Source organism: Podarcis cretensis, assembly GCF_951804945.1.
Source record: "Podarcis cretensis genome assembly, chromosome: 2".
NCBI classification, from domain to species: domain Eukaryota; kingdom Metazoa; phylum Chordata; class Lepidosauria; order Squamata; family Lacertidae; genus Podarcis; species Podarcis cretensis.
Window position 1 is genome coordinate 6,052,737 of NC_137171.1, and position 16,277 is coordinate 6,069,013.

General features: G+C 47.8%; 1 protein-coding gene across 1 annotated transcript in view; it reads left to right on the top strand.

The window, feature by feature from the left end:
* Positions 1–6: 6 nt before the first annotated feature.
* The window catches only part of NCKAP5L (NCK associated protein 5 like), a 45,960-nt gene continuing 29,689 nt past the window's right edge, over positions 7–16,277 (top strand). The window contains exon 1 of the mRNA XM_079966543.1: positions 7–540. The gene's annotated coding sequence lies outside the window, so the exon portion shown is untranslated. The remainder of the gene's footprint in view (positions 541–16,277) is intronic.

A 16,277-nucleotide genomic window follows, 5' to 3' on the forward strand; every position in this document is an offset into this window, starting at 1 on the left:
AAACCAGGGGAGATGGGGTTTTATGGGAAACCCCCTCCCTGGCATGCCCCATTTAAGGTCAGTGGAGCAAGGACTGCATTCTGATCTCCAGCGATCTGAGCGATTTTTGCCGGGTGGGGAAGGATCTCAGGAACCCGCTCAAGCCCAGGCTCCATCTGGAAAGCAAAACAACCTCTTTCCTTGCCTTGCTCCTCAAGCGTGCCCAAGCCTTTCCCCCTTTGGCAACCGTTGCAAGCCCTGCTGTTGCTGCTTCCCCGGGGCTACTCGACTCACCAGGCATGGCGAGAGCTGAGCTCAGCCTTGGAGGCCCGAGCCCCGCTCCCAAATGAGAAACATCTGGCGCCGAGCGAGCTTGGACCAAGCGCCCATTGGCTGCCGCGGGTCAGGATGCAGGGAGGAGTCCCCACCGTTTTAAAGCCATGATGACATCACTTTCTTCTGGAGTGGCCTTGGGAGGCGAGGAAGGCAGAGTCTCGCTGCAAGTCCCGGCAAAGGGCACCCTTTTGTGGCATGACAGCATCGTCCGCTATTGAAGCCGGGGTGAGTCCAGAGCAGTCCTTTCTTCCCCGCAGCACCGATCTGGATTTCCTTTTCCACCTCCCCCTGGAAGACTTTTAACTCTTGCAGGCCGTTTGTGGGTGCATTAAGGGAAACGTTGCAGGCCCCACAATGCAGCCTTGGGGAGCGTTAGCCGGAGCTGGCTGCACGGCGGGGAATGTGTCGGGGGAATAACTTGCAAGGCGCAATATCCCCTCTGGCAGCCGTGTAGAGCGCCTGCCCGGGCCCCTTTCCAAGAACGAGGGTCTGTCTCTTTAAAAACGTTGGTTTGGTTGCAGAGCCCTGACTTTAACCCTTTCCGTACTGGAGAGGCGTCTGTTGAAGGGGGTCTGGAGGAGAGACAGCGGCCCATAATAAGACCCCATCTTGCGAGGCAGGGGCAGATATATCGGGGGAGATGGATATTTATCTGTCGCTACTTTCGTGGCGTGCCAGGGCGGTTTGCAATCCTGTGTAACAGACAATCTGCTCAGAAGCCAGACCCGTTTTCAATCGCACTTACCCTCGCGTAGTATTTCAGCCTAAAGTAGGTTTGGGTTGCGTACAGTAAATGAGAACGCCTGGATTTCAGAAGAGCCTGCTACTAAGACATAACGATTTCGGGGCAACGGGGCATTGGAGAGACGTCCGCAGAGTCCCAATACGCCTACGGAGACCCCTGCAATAGGGGGAATTTCCCCCTATTTTGCAACTTCCTCTGCAAAAAAAAAAAAAAAAAAGCGTTCTTTGGGGAATCCATCGTTGTTGCAGCTCTTTCTGGGCCAAAGCGCGTCTCCTCCCTGCCCCATGTGAGGTTCTGCTTCGTGGGGAAAGGGAGATGGGAGGAGTGGATGAGTCTCATCTCATTTCCGCAGTCCTGGAGGCTCCTTTTGCCAGCTGACTCCTGCTGCTGCTGCTGCTGCTCTGGCCAAGGGCGCGCTCGGTTGCTGCAGCCCCAAAGCGCGACAACCGGGCGCGCCTGCCAGGCTTGGAGCGGGTCCCGCGGAGATCGGGGGCGCTGCCTTCCGATCAAACGCGCCCAGGGCCTCCCCCCCCCCGCCATGCACGCGCGCGCACCGATTTGGGAGGAAACCCCAACTAACTCGGAGGAACTTCTGAGCGAGCTGGCGCAGCACTGAATGGCCGCCAGTTCTGCTCCCCACCCGCAGAATACAGTGCTGCCTTCCGGGATTACCGACCCGTTTTCTGCCCCTCCTCCCCCGCTTCTCATCCTAAAGCTCCCTAGTTACGCATGCGTGAACCGACCCGTTTCTCTCTCTCTCTCTCTCTCTCTCCCCCCCCCCCCCCAATGCCCCGGCCAGCGCTTCCTTCCTTTCCGCATGTTTGGAAGGGATCCGCTCACTCCTTGCATGAAGGACTTCTGGTCGGAGGAAGCCTGGCCGCAGAAACAGCAGAGGTATAGTGGGAAGGAGGGGAGCAACTGCTTTAGCCAACCGCTGTTGTGATGCGGCAGCCACATCTGTATGAAACGCTGCTCTCTAATAAGAAGCTGCATTGCAACTGCTCTGTAGGCCTGCTTGAAATAATCATCTCCGTAGCCTCCGACCAAGGCAAGAGACAGGGTCCTTGCTGCTTTCTCTACCACCTTATTGAAACCCTTCCCTGCCCACCTGCTTTGGTTTGCCTTATCTGTGAAATGGGTTTAATGTGAGGAGGGCCATATAGTCCCATATCCTTGCTCTGTGGAGACATAGATGGAATTACCTTCTCTTGCCTACTGTTTCTGTCTTTCAACAGGTGAAGTCCTCTCTTCCCATGAAAATCGGGAGTGATTTATTTGTTGAATTTAGCTGTATTGTATGGCTGTTAAAAGCACAGGAGCCCCCCCCCCAAAAAAAAAAGAGAAAAGAAACCCACATGTGGCAATCAGAGCCTTGCCACAGATTCTGACAAACTTGAGGCAAGTTACTGTGCCATTTCTTCTCCAAATATGCACCAGCCTATAAGATCTGCATATTTGAGTGACTTATGTGATGGATGCAGAATGTGGCAGTTGAAAACCCTTGTATGCCAGTTTCATCCTCTTGGGATAAAAGCTGGATAAATATGACTTTTCTCAATTTTCCCAACCTCCAGATATTTTGGACTTCATTCTCTGATAGCGCACTAGATTGGGAAAGGCTGGGAAAGCAGGCACTTTTAAAGACTGGCAAATTTATTGTGATCCATACTTTTGTGGCATGGAGCCCCCTTCATCAGATGCATTGATGTGCAGTCTTCAGTGGGCAAACATGTACACAACTCACCAACTGAAGATAACACATCAAGCATCTGACCAACTAGAACGCACTTGAACAGATTGTGGCATAAGCTTTCATGAAGTGCCACAAGAATCTCTTGTTTTTGCTGCTACAGACCTGTGTGCTTAGCCTTCTGGGAGCTGGCATGAGTTCAATAGGAATTTTGTGCTGGAGCACTGCTTTGCAATGAAGCCTATGAGTTGTAAGAGCAAATAAGTTGTGGGTGCTGAGATACTTTAGGGATGGAACCTGGTTTAGTAAATGGGGTGCAAGGCACTATTGTTGTCAAGATGATATCTACAAGCTGCTAAGGTTTTGTTGCTAACTTATAAGGCCTTGAATAACCCAGCTACCTAAGAAAGTGCCTCCTTCCATACAGATAGTCCATTTGCCTAGGCCAGAGCTTTCCAAACTTTTCATGTTGGTGACACACTATTTAGACACAGTAATTCAGTTTTACTAGCAAACCAGAGGTTAAACCAACCCCTTTCCAGGCCCAGGAGCATTTGCGTGACACACCATGTAGCTATGCCACATCTAGTGGAGATGCATCTTATGGCAACTCAAAGTAGGGTCTTTTCCATGGTGGCCCCTACTTAACTATTTATGCAGACATTTCCAGCCACTGATTCTGGGTACTGACTTTGCTGAGCTGTGGATATTTTGTCTTAAGTTTTTTTTCTTATTTTACTGTACTAGTTTTATTTCATATTTTTTTTTTTGCTTCATTGTGTTTCACGATAAAATAATAGATACTATTGAATGCTTTCCCCCCTCACATGCCCTTCCCTCTTAAGAAGCAATTACTCTGACTTTTTATTGAGTGTAAGTTTGTACATGTAGTTGATGTAGTTGTGCATGAATGGACTTGGAGAATTCCTGATAAAGGGTGTATTGTGTTGACCACCCATACAGACATGCTGTCTATGCTCCTTTGCAAACTGAGCATTGGGTATAAGCATGGACAAGAGCCATCACAACCCACACAGAGCGTAAAAGTGAAGTCACTGGAACATTGACGTGCTGCCGTTTCCCTATGAAACTGTGTTTGGAAAAAGAGAAAAAAGATGCCTGTCCAAAATATTCTAGCATTACGTGGATTCTATCCTGCACTGTTCATTGCCTAGTGCTACTGGTATTTCAGACAGTCCCAAGTGTAAGGCTGTCACTTGTATGTACCCAGGAAATCCTGACAAGGAAATCTGTCTAAAGCAGTGGTTCTCAACTGGTGGTCTATGGATCCCAGCGGGTTCGCATAACCCACCGGGGGGGGGGGTGTCTGTGGCACCATTCACATAATGAGAAAAACCTCAGAGGTATAAAAAATTTCAAAAGTAGGGGGTACATGGTTCCACTTTTGAAAAACGGGATCTGCTGATTGGGAATCACTAGTCTGAAGTAAAGCTTGGGTACCTGTGGCTCTCCAGATATTGTTGGACTCCAATTCCCATCAGCCCTAGCCAGCATGACAAGTGGTCAAGGATGATGGGAGTTGTAGTCCAAATATCATTGGGAGGGCCCCAGGTTCTTCCTGGCCATGATGTAGAGCAGGCTTCCTCAACCTCGGGCCTCCAGATGTTTTTGGCCTACAACTCCCATGATCCCTAGCTAGCAGGACCAGTGGTCAAGAATGATGGGAACTGTAGTCTCAAAACATCTGGAGGCCCTAGGTTGAGGAAGCCTGATGTAGAGCATCATCTTAAGCTGATGATGGGAGTCACAGTTAAGCAACAGCTGAAGGGCCAAAGGTTTCCAACACCTGGCCTGGGGGAAGCAGGACAGTGTGTGGGGGGGTGTTTGGTAAGAGCATAATTTAGGAATGGTGAAGGGGACCAAGGTGGTAAATGTTGTTGGTAGTGAGAAATCTTAACAGGATAGCCATTTCAGGACTCAAAAAGGCATTGGCTATCTTTTACAGCTACATGCCCATGGAAAAGACAGGAGGTGCCTCTGGAGAGAATCTGTGGCAGTTTAAACTTCTCCTTTCTTGCATTTACTGCGGAAATATTGGAGAAAGAAGCTTGTAACATGGTGCCTGATCTTTTCACATAATGTGGGACAGACGACCCAAATTCTGAGGGCGTTTTCAGAGGAGTCTACCTCTTCTACTTGTACCAACCTGCCTATTTAGGGTGTGGGCTCAGCACCCTAAATACACTCTAGAGAGTCTTGCTTCGGGTGGCAGTCAGTGTCAAGCCCTCTAGATTGTTTCTGCAGCACTGGGAGAGAGTGTTTTTATTTCATTTTCCAAGAGGATCTTGGCTTTTCTCAGGCATCCGTTGAGCCAGATAAAGCGGCGGCATCCCAGCCGCTGAATCTGATGCCTTAAGCCATGACCTCCTTTTGTCTCTGACATCTGTCGGAGGCTGAAGTAGCCCCCATCAGTTCCTGGAGGTTCGAAAGCCACTACTATGTAGCAGGAGTGGGCACATACTGACTCCACAGGCAGTTTCCTTCAGGGATGATAGCAACCTGCCTGTAATTTTGCAGTAGCACTCAGTTCGTGGCGGTTGCATTCCCAAACATTCACTGCATCACCAGTGCCAGAGTTGACACAATTTGTGCCTGCCACTCATCCCTGGAAATGTTTGAAGAGGAGCTGCTTCGCAGGAACAGCACCTGAAAGAGGCATCTGATTATACCACTTCCGTGTCGTTGCAACTGAAACAGGCTCCAGGGGCCTAGATGGGCTCGTCTGAAATCCCACATCCTCAATTCTGAGAGAAGAGACCAGGAATCCTGGCTCCCAATAATGCCGTTGTTTTCTCCCCTCAATTCCAACACCGTCCATGTTACTGCAGCAGGTGTCTGTACAGGTAGGTTTCTTACAAATTAAACCACTATATCACTTTTCATGTAAAAACAAAAACAAAAAAGTTACAGAACCTTCTTGTCTTTACAATTAGGCTGCTGAATTCAGCTGGCCATCCATCCATGTGGCAGAAAGAGGCGTGTAGAGACCTGACAATGGGAGAATTGATGAAATCTTGCAAGTGCTGGTACTATTTTTTTAAATGCTCCTTCTAGGTAAAAAAATAAAGCTCTTAGCTAGGAAGCCAGGCTTGTAGGGAGAGAGTGTGTAGCATATCCCTCTCCTTGGTTTGCAAGATTTCTACCACCTAGGAGGCTGTAGTATTTGGTTTGGTGTGCACGGTGTTGTTTTTACAGAGAGTTGTATTCTGAAGAGTGAAAAATACGCAGAGAAAGTTGCAAGTGGTACAGTCTGTCCTATCCTCGTGGGTTTTTTCTTCCTGATTTCTCTGTGCCTGAGCAGCAAATTTAAGTCCAGGTGTTAAGACCCTCCAAGCTGAGCATTTCTTCTAGGAGCCTCTCACTGTTTACTCTTAGCCATTTGATGACGCTGAATGCTGTTGCCTGCTGCTCTGCTGTGCTGGAATATGGGAGATGGGTGTAATGTCTATATGAGAAAGAGATGTTGTATCTTTGGTGGAAATGGAAACTGGTGGATTGCTGGACATGCTATTACATTTGTTAATAGCTGTTCATATGACAGGGCAGAATGCTTGAGAAGTGTGTAAGGGCAAAAATACCCCCCCCTTGGAGAAATGCATTCCTTGTGTTTTTCTAATCTGGGCATGGCTTCTGATAGGAAGGAGCTTGAGTCCAGAGCAGTGACTTGTGTGGAGACACAAGGCAGACCCCTCCAGGATGTGTGTTGCGTTTCTTTACTGGGATGCATCAGGATGTGCAAATCCAAGCAGAAGCTGAGTGGAAGGAGGCAAGGTCTAGAGCACAGACATGCAATAGGCAACTTCCTCTGTGGGCAACTTCCTCTGTGGGGCTTTCATGTATTTAATGAACTCATCGGTTTGGGACTTGCTGGTCTCCAGATCTCATGGTGACTGGGTAACTAGTGCCTTCCTGCAGCTAGAATTTAAGCTGGGTTCTTGTTTGGCCAGATGGACTTTTGAGCCCTGCCAGTGTAGCCTTGGGCTGCATGCAGAATGCTAAAATCCAAAGCGCTCTGCAAAGCTATCGCCAGCCACTTTGCATCTGAGTGTGCATATTGACTGTCTCATAAATGGCAGAAGCCAGGATGAGGGAGGGAGCAATTCTGCACCCCCCCCTTTGGGTTAGGTCCCTGGGACTTGGGTACCCCACTTCCTTTCTAGCTCCGTAATCCTGATCCTCTGAAGCTGTTGGGGGACAGGACGGAAAGGGGGCACTCTCTCCTTTCATGCCATTGTTTTGTGCACAATTACTGACTTTCCTTTTCCTCACAGACAGCATCTCACTTCCCCAGGTCTGCTGTTGATGTGGTGCCATTTCCTGCTGTTGCTGCAGGGTGAGATGGGGGGGGGGGGAGGGAAGGGGGGAATGTTGGAACAACAAGAGAGTAAAACTCTGGGGCCAAGTTAACGTAAGCTGGAGGAGGGGCGGGCTGGAATGGACGGCCAGGACTGCAGCAGCAAGACTCTCTGCTCCACCCAGCGCAGGCAAAAAGGAAAAGCTGCTGCAATGCTCCGTGGTGACTTTTGAACACAAGCAGTGCCACAATTCAAGCCTGCACCTCTCTACAATGCAACACCACATGGTAGTATGGTGGGCTTAGCAAACTACTTTCCCAACAAGTTAACTTTTTAAGTATTATTGTGGCTCCTGAGGTGCTGCCTGCAGGAATAGTGTCTCTTTGGTGTGTGGGGAGAGGAGAACCTCCCCACACACCAAACTTACAGAAGTTGGCAATCTGTGCTCTGGGACATGGGTGGTAAGTGCAAGAAGGTATATGATGTTTGCGGAAGGTTTAGCTGCACCCCAATTAGTCCTCCTTACAGAGTCTTGCTACATGGATTTTTGCTTTGTGCTTGAGATCCGATTACCACTTTCCTGGAAGGTTCAGTGAAGTTACCTTGATTCTTTGTGGGAGGGGAAGAGGGATGGAGACAGCCTTTTCTCTGCAACAAGGTATGCCTTTGGCCTTTGTGCTTCAAAAGGGAACTGAAACAGTCATTCAAAGCAACTCCCTGTGCGAGGGCTTTGTGGTAAATGGTTACCGGATCTGTCGTTGGCCACTAGAGAGCAGTTCCAAAATATTAAAACATAACTTTAATTAAAGCTGCCTTTGTGATATTTCAGTTACAGGTGTCAATACAGTGTTATAGTGTACTGATGAAACAGAAAGTTTTATGAGGAAGTCATCATAAGCAGTTATGGATCAAAAGCAATCATTATTTTGAGTTTACTTAGAAGGCCTGTGACCTCCTTGCACAGACATCTTAAGCCACAAGTTAAGAAATGCTGATTTGGAGGGCACCGTCTTAGCTGCCCCCCTGTCAATGAGCATGCATGCGCAAAGGATCCTGCCCTGGGCTGGGAGTTAATGACCTCCAGTTCCTTGGCAGCCTTGACACCGAGGAGCCTTGCAAATGCTCTCGGCGGTTTCCCTTTACTTACGTAACGGGCAGCCTGGGGAGAAAGCTCTGGGATATGTGCTGTCTTAACAAGAGGGGTATTTATGTCGGCTGTTAAAAACCTTGACAGTATCTGAGCAGTTGGGTGGGGTGAGGAGGGTGAACGAAGGACAAGCTGGGAGAAATCTGCAGGGCAGGACGCAAAGTGCAGCTGGCCTGGGCATGTAGACACTGGCGAGGAGGATGTGGCAAATATCAAGGCCAGGATTGCAGGAGTGTGACAGTTACTCTGCATCTGTGCTGAAGTTGTGCTGGGTATTATGCAGAAGTAACAATGGCTGGAGTAATAATAATAATAATAATAATAATAATAATAATAATGCCCCGCTCATCTGACTGGGGCACACCCCCTTCTGTCTCTGCAGTGCCCATTTGTCTCCGCTCCAGTTCTCATCAGTTGGCCCCACTAGTGCAGGAACGGGGTACCTGTAGGCTTCCAGATGTTCCCAGATTACGGCTTCCATCATCCCTGGACATGCTGGTTGGAGCTGATGAGAATTGTAGTTTAACAGCGTCTAGAAGGCCACACATTTTTCTTCTGTGCTCTAATGTGACCAAGAAACAAATTAGGATGTAGCTATTCGAATAAGAGCTGGGTGTTTTGTTTTTTAAATTAAATGATGGATGTTGCAATTGGTAAAGGGATGGATCATAGCCTTTTGCTTTGCATGAGAAAGGTCCCAGGTAGACCCAGAAGAGACTTCCGTCTGAAACCTAGAGAGCTGCTGCCATTTGGTGTGTAGACAGACTGTTGGTCCATTGAGCTTAGTTACAGAGCAGCTTCCGAATCTCCACCTGCCAACCCCAGAACACTCTTCCTGTTACAATGATGGACAATTTCCTAGGTGCAATTGCTTTTATAGCATGTTTCTGTGTACACTGTGCTTTTCTCTTGGATCTTGGCCCATAGGTCACTGCTGTGCCTGTTTCCCCCTGTGCAGAACAATATGAAATAAACTCCACACAAGGGTAAAAAATGTGGTCTAAATCACAATTTAAATCCATCTCAGCCCAAAGAAGAGAACTCACTCTGAAACTTATTTATAGATGGTACCTAACACCATGCAAGGAACCTCATCTAAATGCTGGAGAGGCTGCGTTTCCACAGACACATACCTCCACATGCATGCTCCAAAATTAAATCCTTTTGGATATTAGGGCTGTAGGAAATCTGCAAAATAACAAAACTAGTAATAGAAGCAACTGGCCTGCTCAGTGGTTGTGAGACTAAAACGGAGTGGGTGGAATTGTGCATCACACTAAGCTCCTTGGATACAGGGTGGGGAAAGCATTCAAGTTGGAAAACAAAACAGCAAGGGTGGGAATAAGAAACTGAAATAATGTTAGCATAGATTACTTCTCCCTTGGCAAGCATCTGCAACAAATTCAGTAAGGTAGCGAAATGGGGTTTGAGAGTCAGGCTCCATTGACACAGCGGTTTGTTCCATTTACCCAGCGTTTCCCTAACAGTTAATTTCTGCATTATTTTTGAGTTTGTTGGAAAACCAGTGGAATATTGTTAGCACCCATTTTCATGTTGATTCCAGAAACAATGTGCTTGCAGCTCCCTTGCCCTGAAAAACTGTGGGAGTAAAGTGATGAAATTTGGGGCAGTGCGCCAGCGTACAGTGCTTAACTGCTGTTTTCATGCAGCAGTCATGGAGAAACAGAAGCACACATGTGCAGAAAGGGTGGGAGAGAGCAACATTGGCCAGTGGTGCGTGTCCTTGTGTCACAATGCACCCCCTGGTGCGAATGAAATTTAGCTGGTTTATCAGTCAGAAAGCCATGGTTCCATAAGACAACAGGGTGAAAGCCACATTAGAAAATGCAACACAAGTGCTAGCAATATAATCTGAAGAGCTAATGCAATATTCCCCACATCTGAATTCACCCTGAGTGTTGGGATGAGATACTAATTCAGAATTCACCTTTGCATTTAACTTTCTGTTGGGCTTGGGCAAGCCACTGTTCTCTCATTCTCCAGCCCTGTTCCCTCTACAGTACAGGGATAACATTGGTCTGCTCTACAGGAGTTTCGTAAGGATTGCTGAAATAAGATGGTGTATCCTGAGGCCACTCAAAATAGCTAACACCAGGCTCATCTCTTTTTCTTTACATGCTTAGCCATGACTATCAAAAGTGGGTGGTGGACTTTTTTGGGAGAATAAAAGGGAGTAGCTTTGTGTGTACAGTGGTACCTCGGGTTAAGAACTTAATTCGTTCTGGAGGTCTGTTCCTTAACCTGAAACTGTTCTTAATCTGAGGTACCACTTTAGCTAACGGGACATCCCTCTGCCGCCGCACCGCCGCTGCCGCGCGATTTCTGTTCTCATCCTGAAGCAAAGTTCTTAACCGGACGTACTATTTCTGGGTTAGCCGAGTCTGCAACCTGAAGCGTATGTAACCTGAAGCATCTGTAACCCGAGGTACCACTGTACTGAAATAATAATAAAGTGTGTACCCCACCCCACTCCACCCCCACACACTGACGCTTCCAGCTTCCCCCTTCTTGCTTCACACGCGTAGATATGCTGTGGTGACCAGTTGCAGCTATAAATAAACGGCCATATCCTTGCCTCCGGCTCTGCTGCTATTTTTGCTGCTGCTGCTGCTCTTGTTGTGTCTGGGCATTCAGAAGTTGGTGACAGATGCTTTTTGTTTTATTCCGCATCCTGACACAACCTCTCCAGTTTGAGCAGGGTGCAGGATGGGTGGGGGAGTGGAGACCAGGTCTCTCTCTTAGCTTTGTGTACTTGGGACCCCGGCTTGAGGAGAAGTACAGCGGTATTGTTTTTAAATCAACTTCCTGCTGCAGACTGTTCCAAAAGATGTAATGCTGACATCCTGGTTGAGTTTCTTAAAGCTTTCTTTCTTTGCTTCTGAACGAGTTGAATGATTCTCTTGTATCTTGGCCAAATTCTTGTTTTGGGCCCCATAAATGGCCACCTTAGGCTTTCAGTTCAGGTATGTGATCTCTTCCTTCTTAAAACGTTCCCTGAATAGGTGTTTGTTGCTTCCTCTGAAGAGGACTGGCTTTGGCTGCAGGATGGACGAAATCTCAATCTCTGGAGTGCAACAGAAAACCTGGTTTTCACGCAGTGCCTTGTAAATCCGTGGAATGCCTTGCTGCAGGATGTTGTGATAGCCGGGTAACCAAAATGATGGCTAAATGGATTGGATGAATGTATTGCAGTTATAAGCACTGAGCAGAGAGTATGGTTACACATAAAGAGTGCTTGAGCACTTGCCTTGTGAGATCTGAGTGGCTGCTGTCTGTCTGCAGGAAGGGGGAGAGCTGCTGAGCTAGGTGGAATGCTGGTCTGACTCAGCACGGCAATTCTTATCTTGTTGGAACTATCTTGAGTAATGGATTTTTCACTGCAAGAGACAAGACAGCCTTAAGCAGAAGGCTGATGTATGCATGGCAGAAGTGGAGCTTAGTGTGTGTGTACAGAAAACATATTCGTGATTCACACCAAGACATGTCAGGATGTGAAATGACATGAGAGAATTATTTGTGCCCTCGGGGACCTCACTGGGTCTGATGTTGGTGGTGCATCCACCCTTTCAACAGAACAACCAAGATTCTTGGTTTTGGAGGCGGGGGGGGGTGGTGGAAGAGGGAAGCCAGAAGTTCTTCAACGGACTCATAGCGATCTGGTTATCATGCAAAGCCAAACCATGGCCTAGCAGGAATTTGTTCCTCCTTGGCCATTCTGCCACTGCTCAGAGCTAAGCCATGGTTTGGGTCAGTGTGCATCTGAATCCAGGCTTGTGGTTTAGCTCTTTCCAGACGAACGATAACCTGCAGCCAAGATTTGTCGTCTGGCTTATGGCTCAATGGTATAGAGAGAGCTAAACCACGAGAAGCTAAGCTAAGCTGCGACTTAGCTCAGTGCAGTAGCAGCAGAACAACCCGAGAGGAACAAATTCCTCTCCCAGAGCTGGCTTGCTTGCTCTAGGACCCATGGTGTAGCTTGTCATGACGTGCAAACCAGGCTACGGTATGCTTAGTGGGATGGGGTGGGGGACACCCACCTCCACATTATTGTAGAAGAAGAGTTTGGATTTGATATCCCGGCTTTCACTCCCTTTAAGGAGTCTCAAAGCGGCTAACATTCTCCTTTCCCTTCCTCCCCCACAACAAACACTCTGTGAGGTGAGTGGGACTGAGAGACTTCAGAGAAGTGTGACTGGCCCAAGGTCACCCAGCAGCTGCATGTGGAGGAGTGGGGAAGCGAACCCGGTTCCCCAGATTACGAGACTACCGCTCTTAACCACTACACCACACTGTAGTGTTGCTATAAACAATATCTGAGAATTCTGCCCAGACGCCATTTTCGAAGGACGAATCCGTGCTTTGTCCATACGGCAGCCCTACATTATTGCGATCAAAGTGTAGAGTTGCCTTGGTGAAATGTGTAGAAACCAATTTTATATTGCTTTTACAATAGCATATTTATATAACATGCAGTAGAGGAAAGGTTGATAATGAATGGCAGTGTCTGCTAAACCCTCAAAAGTGGTCCAATGCAAGGGTTTCCTAGCTCCTCCAGCCCCCTTTCCCTCCATGTGTGAGAAGCGGCCTTGCTTTCTTGCTTGCCTATTGCATTTATAGCCCAATATTCCTCTAAGAAACTCAAGGTGTCCTGCATGGTTCCCCTTCTCTCCAATTTATCATCACAACAACCCTGTGCAGTTAGACTGAGAGACAGTGGCAGCCCCGAAGTCTCCCAGGGAGCTTATGGCTGAGTGAGGTCCAGAACCCTGGTCTCCCAGGTCTTAGTCCAACACTCTAACCACTATGCAACACTGCCTAAATATATTTACACATACATGTATACTGCTCCTCCATGTCAGGGGGCATCCTGAGCAAATCGGAATCCCTGCTGTGCGAAGCAACAAACTGGTATGCACATAGCTCTGCTTCTCACATGCACCCAGCGGGGTAGAGCTGCCAGGCATGGCCGCTGGGTTTGTTGAGGGCAGGGCCAGCCCTCAATGCTTTTTGAAGGTGAAAGGTGTTTGTGAACTTGAGTCCACAAGAGTTTGTGCCATTACCAGTTTTCTTGGCCACAAACTTCTTCGCTTTAGTTGCAACAGACCGACATGGCAACCTCTCCAAACAGGGAATCCTATCAATCGCGTGCGCATGCATACACACACACACACACACACACACACACACACACACACACACACCCTGCCCTGATACATTTCTCACGGCTTTCCTTCTGTCACCCTATTCTCCCATTATTCTAATTCTGGTTTATTCCAGTTGAAATAATCTGGGTTAGTTATTTATATAATATTGATAATTCCTCATTTCCATAACATGTTTTTCAGGGGCCAGTGTGATGGAGTCAAAATCTTTGAGCTCAGCCTAGAGAGCATCACTGCACAGGGTAGCTTTTTTTTTTTTTTAGTTTCAAAACTTACTTTTAGTTTCTTGTATTTGAGGCACTTGGTTTTTTAAAAGTTTCTCTTGTCTTGTCTTTTTTTAGCTGCATTTCTGTCCTCCATTTTCTCTCTCTCCCCCTCTCTTTCCCCCCACATAGGATAACAGATGTCCTCCTTTCTCACCATGAGTTTCAGCTTTTGGCCTGGAAAGTGTTTGAGGGTTATAAACTCTGAATCATGCTCAAAGCAGCAAACTCATCTGGTTCTAATTATCCCGCCGCTGCTCCTCTCCACTCTTGCCGTTCTGCATGTTTTCCCTAAACCATCTGATTCGGAGGGACACACCCGAAAGCAGGAGTGCCAGAGGCACCTTGTGAATCGGGACTTTGTGAGGAGGGAAAATAAATAAACAAACCAAGATGCAGGCCAGCAGGATGGCAGCTTCCTGCAACTGGCTTCCCAGGAGGTGCATCACAGAATGCTTCTATGTGAAGGCAGGGGAAGGGGCAGAACCTGGCAGCGCCTCTTCCATGCGCTTGGGAGACTGACTTGGGTGGAGAAGTCCATGGTGATTTTCTCTGCATGTCAGGAATAGGAAACCTGTGGGACTCGGACTCTCACCGCCGCTGAATGTTGTTCCACACTGGCTGGGCTTTATTTCACCCAGGTCAAAGGCCCAGTTTGGCACACCCCCATGTGCATTTGTGTACACACACACACACACACACACACACACACACACACACACAGAGGTTGGGATCCTCAGTGGTGCCCCTCTGAAGGTCTCACCCTGGGCAAAAAACCTGCCTACCCATTCCGTAGCTGCGGCACTGCCAGGGCTTGATGGGAGTTGGGAACCCAGCAATGCTTGGAGGAGCATAGGGCACCCCACCCCTCTTCAAAGAGCTGCGCAAAACTTAGAACAAACTATTCCAGCTGCTCTGTCGCTGTACCTAAGCCTCATCTAGCGTGACCCTCCCTTATCTTTATTTCTTGGTTCTCTGGCTTATGCTATGCAGTTTGAAGGGGACTGACACATCTTCCAGCCACAGCTGCTTCTTCTTCTTCTTCTTCTTCTTCTTCGGCGATCACTCATAGCTGAGTAAGATTGTCTTCCATAAACACGGTTTTAACAATGAGTCCGTAAGTGACTGTGGAGGCCAATTCTGGACCCACACGTCCTTCCACAGTGGGGATATTGGTTTCTGGGCAGGAGTTGATCACGGTGTGGATTTGCCAAGCGTGCCTTCCTCTTAGCACGTTTCTCCCTTGCGTCCTGAGTTTGAGCGTCTTCCAAGCCCATGAGACCTTTGGTAAAGACTGTTCTCCAACTGGAGCGCTCGCAGGCCAGTGTTTCCCAGTTGTTGGTGTTTATACTACATTTTTAAAGATTTGCCTTGAGACAGTCTTTAAACCTCTTTTGTTGACCAACAGCATTACGCTTTCCGGAATAGAGTCCAACCACAGCATCAATGCCTTGTCCAAGGGTTGCCTGTGAAACTGTAGGCAGAGCAGGAGCTTCCTGCTCCTTAAATGTTGTCTGTGATCCTGAGGGTGATGGAGGTTCTGTGTCCAACTGCAGGACACTTTTCCTCTCTCTTTGGTGTGCCTGGTGCACTAATACGCCTCCATAGCCCTTGGCTTATAAAAACAGACAAGCCAGCCCACAGTTTTGAATTAACATGACATTGGAGGAATAAATGCAATTGTAACAGTGGAAAATCAATGTAAAATCTCTCAAGGGGTCCCTGTGGCGAATTAATATTGCTTGTGTCTTCGTTCTTCACGCACTTTTTCCAGACACAATTTCTGTGTGTGTTCTGAGTTTCCCCTGCATGCCTGAGGAGCTGTCCTCCTTCCTGGTGCAAGGAGAAGGTGCAGCTGTGGATTTCTTCTAGTCCAGTGGCTTTCCTAGAGCTGTGTGTTCAGGAAGCCCTGGGGCTTGTAAGAAGCTTTCCTGAGGAGATGAGGAAAGCTTGCCCCAGTGAGTGACATTTTGCACCTAGCTTTGACCACTTGCGACCAACCAAGCAAAGATGCCTGGAGGCCAGGATGGTGCCCGACATCTCCACCACCTGGAGGTGCATGCCTGGGGATCATAGGATCCGGAGTGTTTAGTCACATACTAATATTCCATCCTGTAGAATTCTGTCAGTTATATTCTGTCTGCACAATTGGAATGAATTTCTGGAACCAAAATGCTTTTTCTGTGCAGCCTGAGCAGGAGCAGTTACCACTAAGACAAAGAGCTGGAATTGGCCAATACAGATGTGGACCTGGATCAAGTGACCTTTCTTCTTTAAGTTCGCAAAGTGATTAACTTAGCTCAAGGTTGTCATCTGAACTAGCCAGATGTTTATCTGATAATCAATCACAGCCAATCCATCCTTTGAAAAACAAGACAGAGCCATCTTGCCCCAAAATGGCAACTAGACATTCCATTTTGGCAACTGCAACCTTGGTTCAATGAGCTATTTGGTGCCTAGCTTATATATCTGTGAGTTTCTAACACTGTACCACCTTTTTAGCAGCAAACTTTCCTTGAGCGCTTGGTAGGTCAGTGGCAGGCAAACCAGTGTGAAAAGGATGCCTTGAAAGTAAAGAGGTTTTTTAAAACCAGTGTATTTGTCTTTTTGCCAAGATG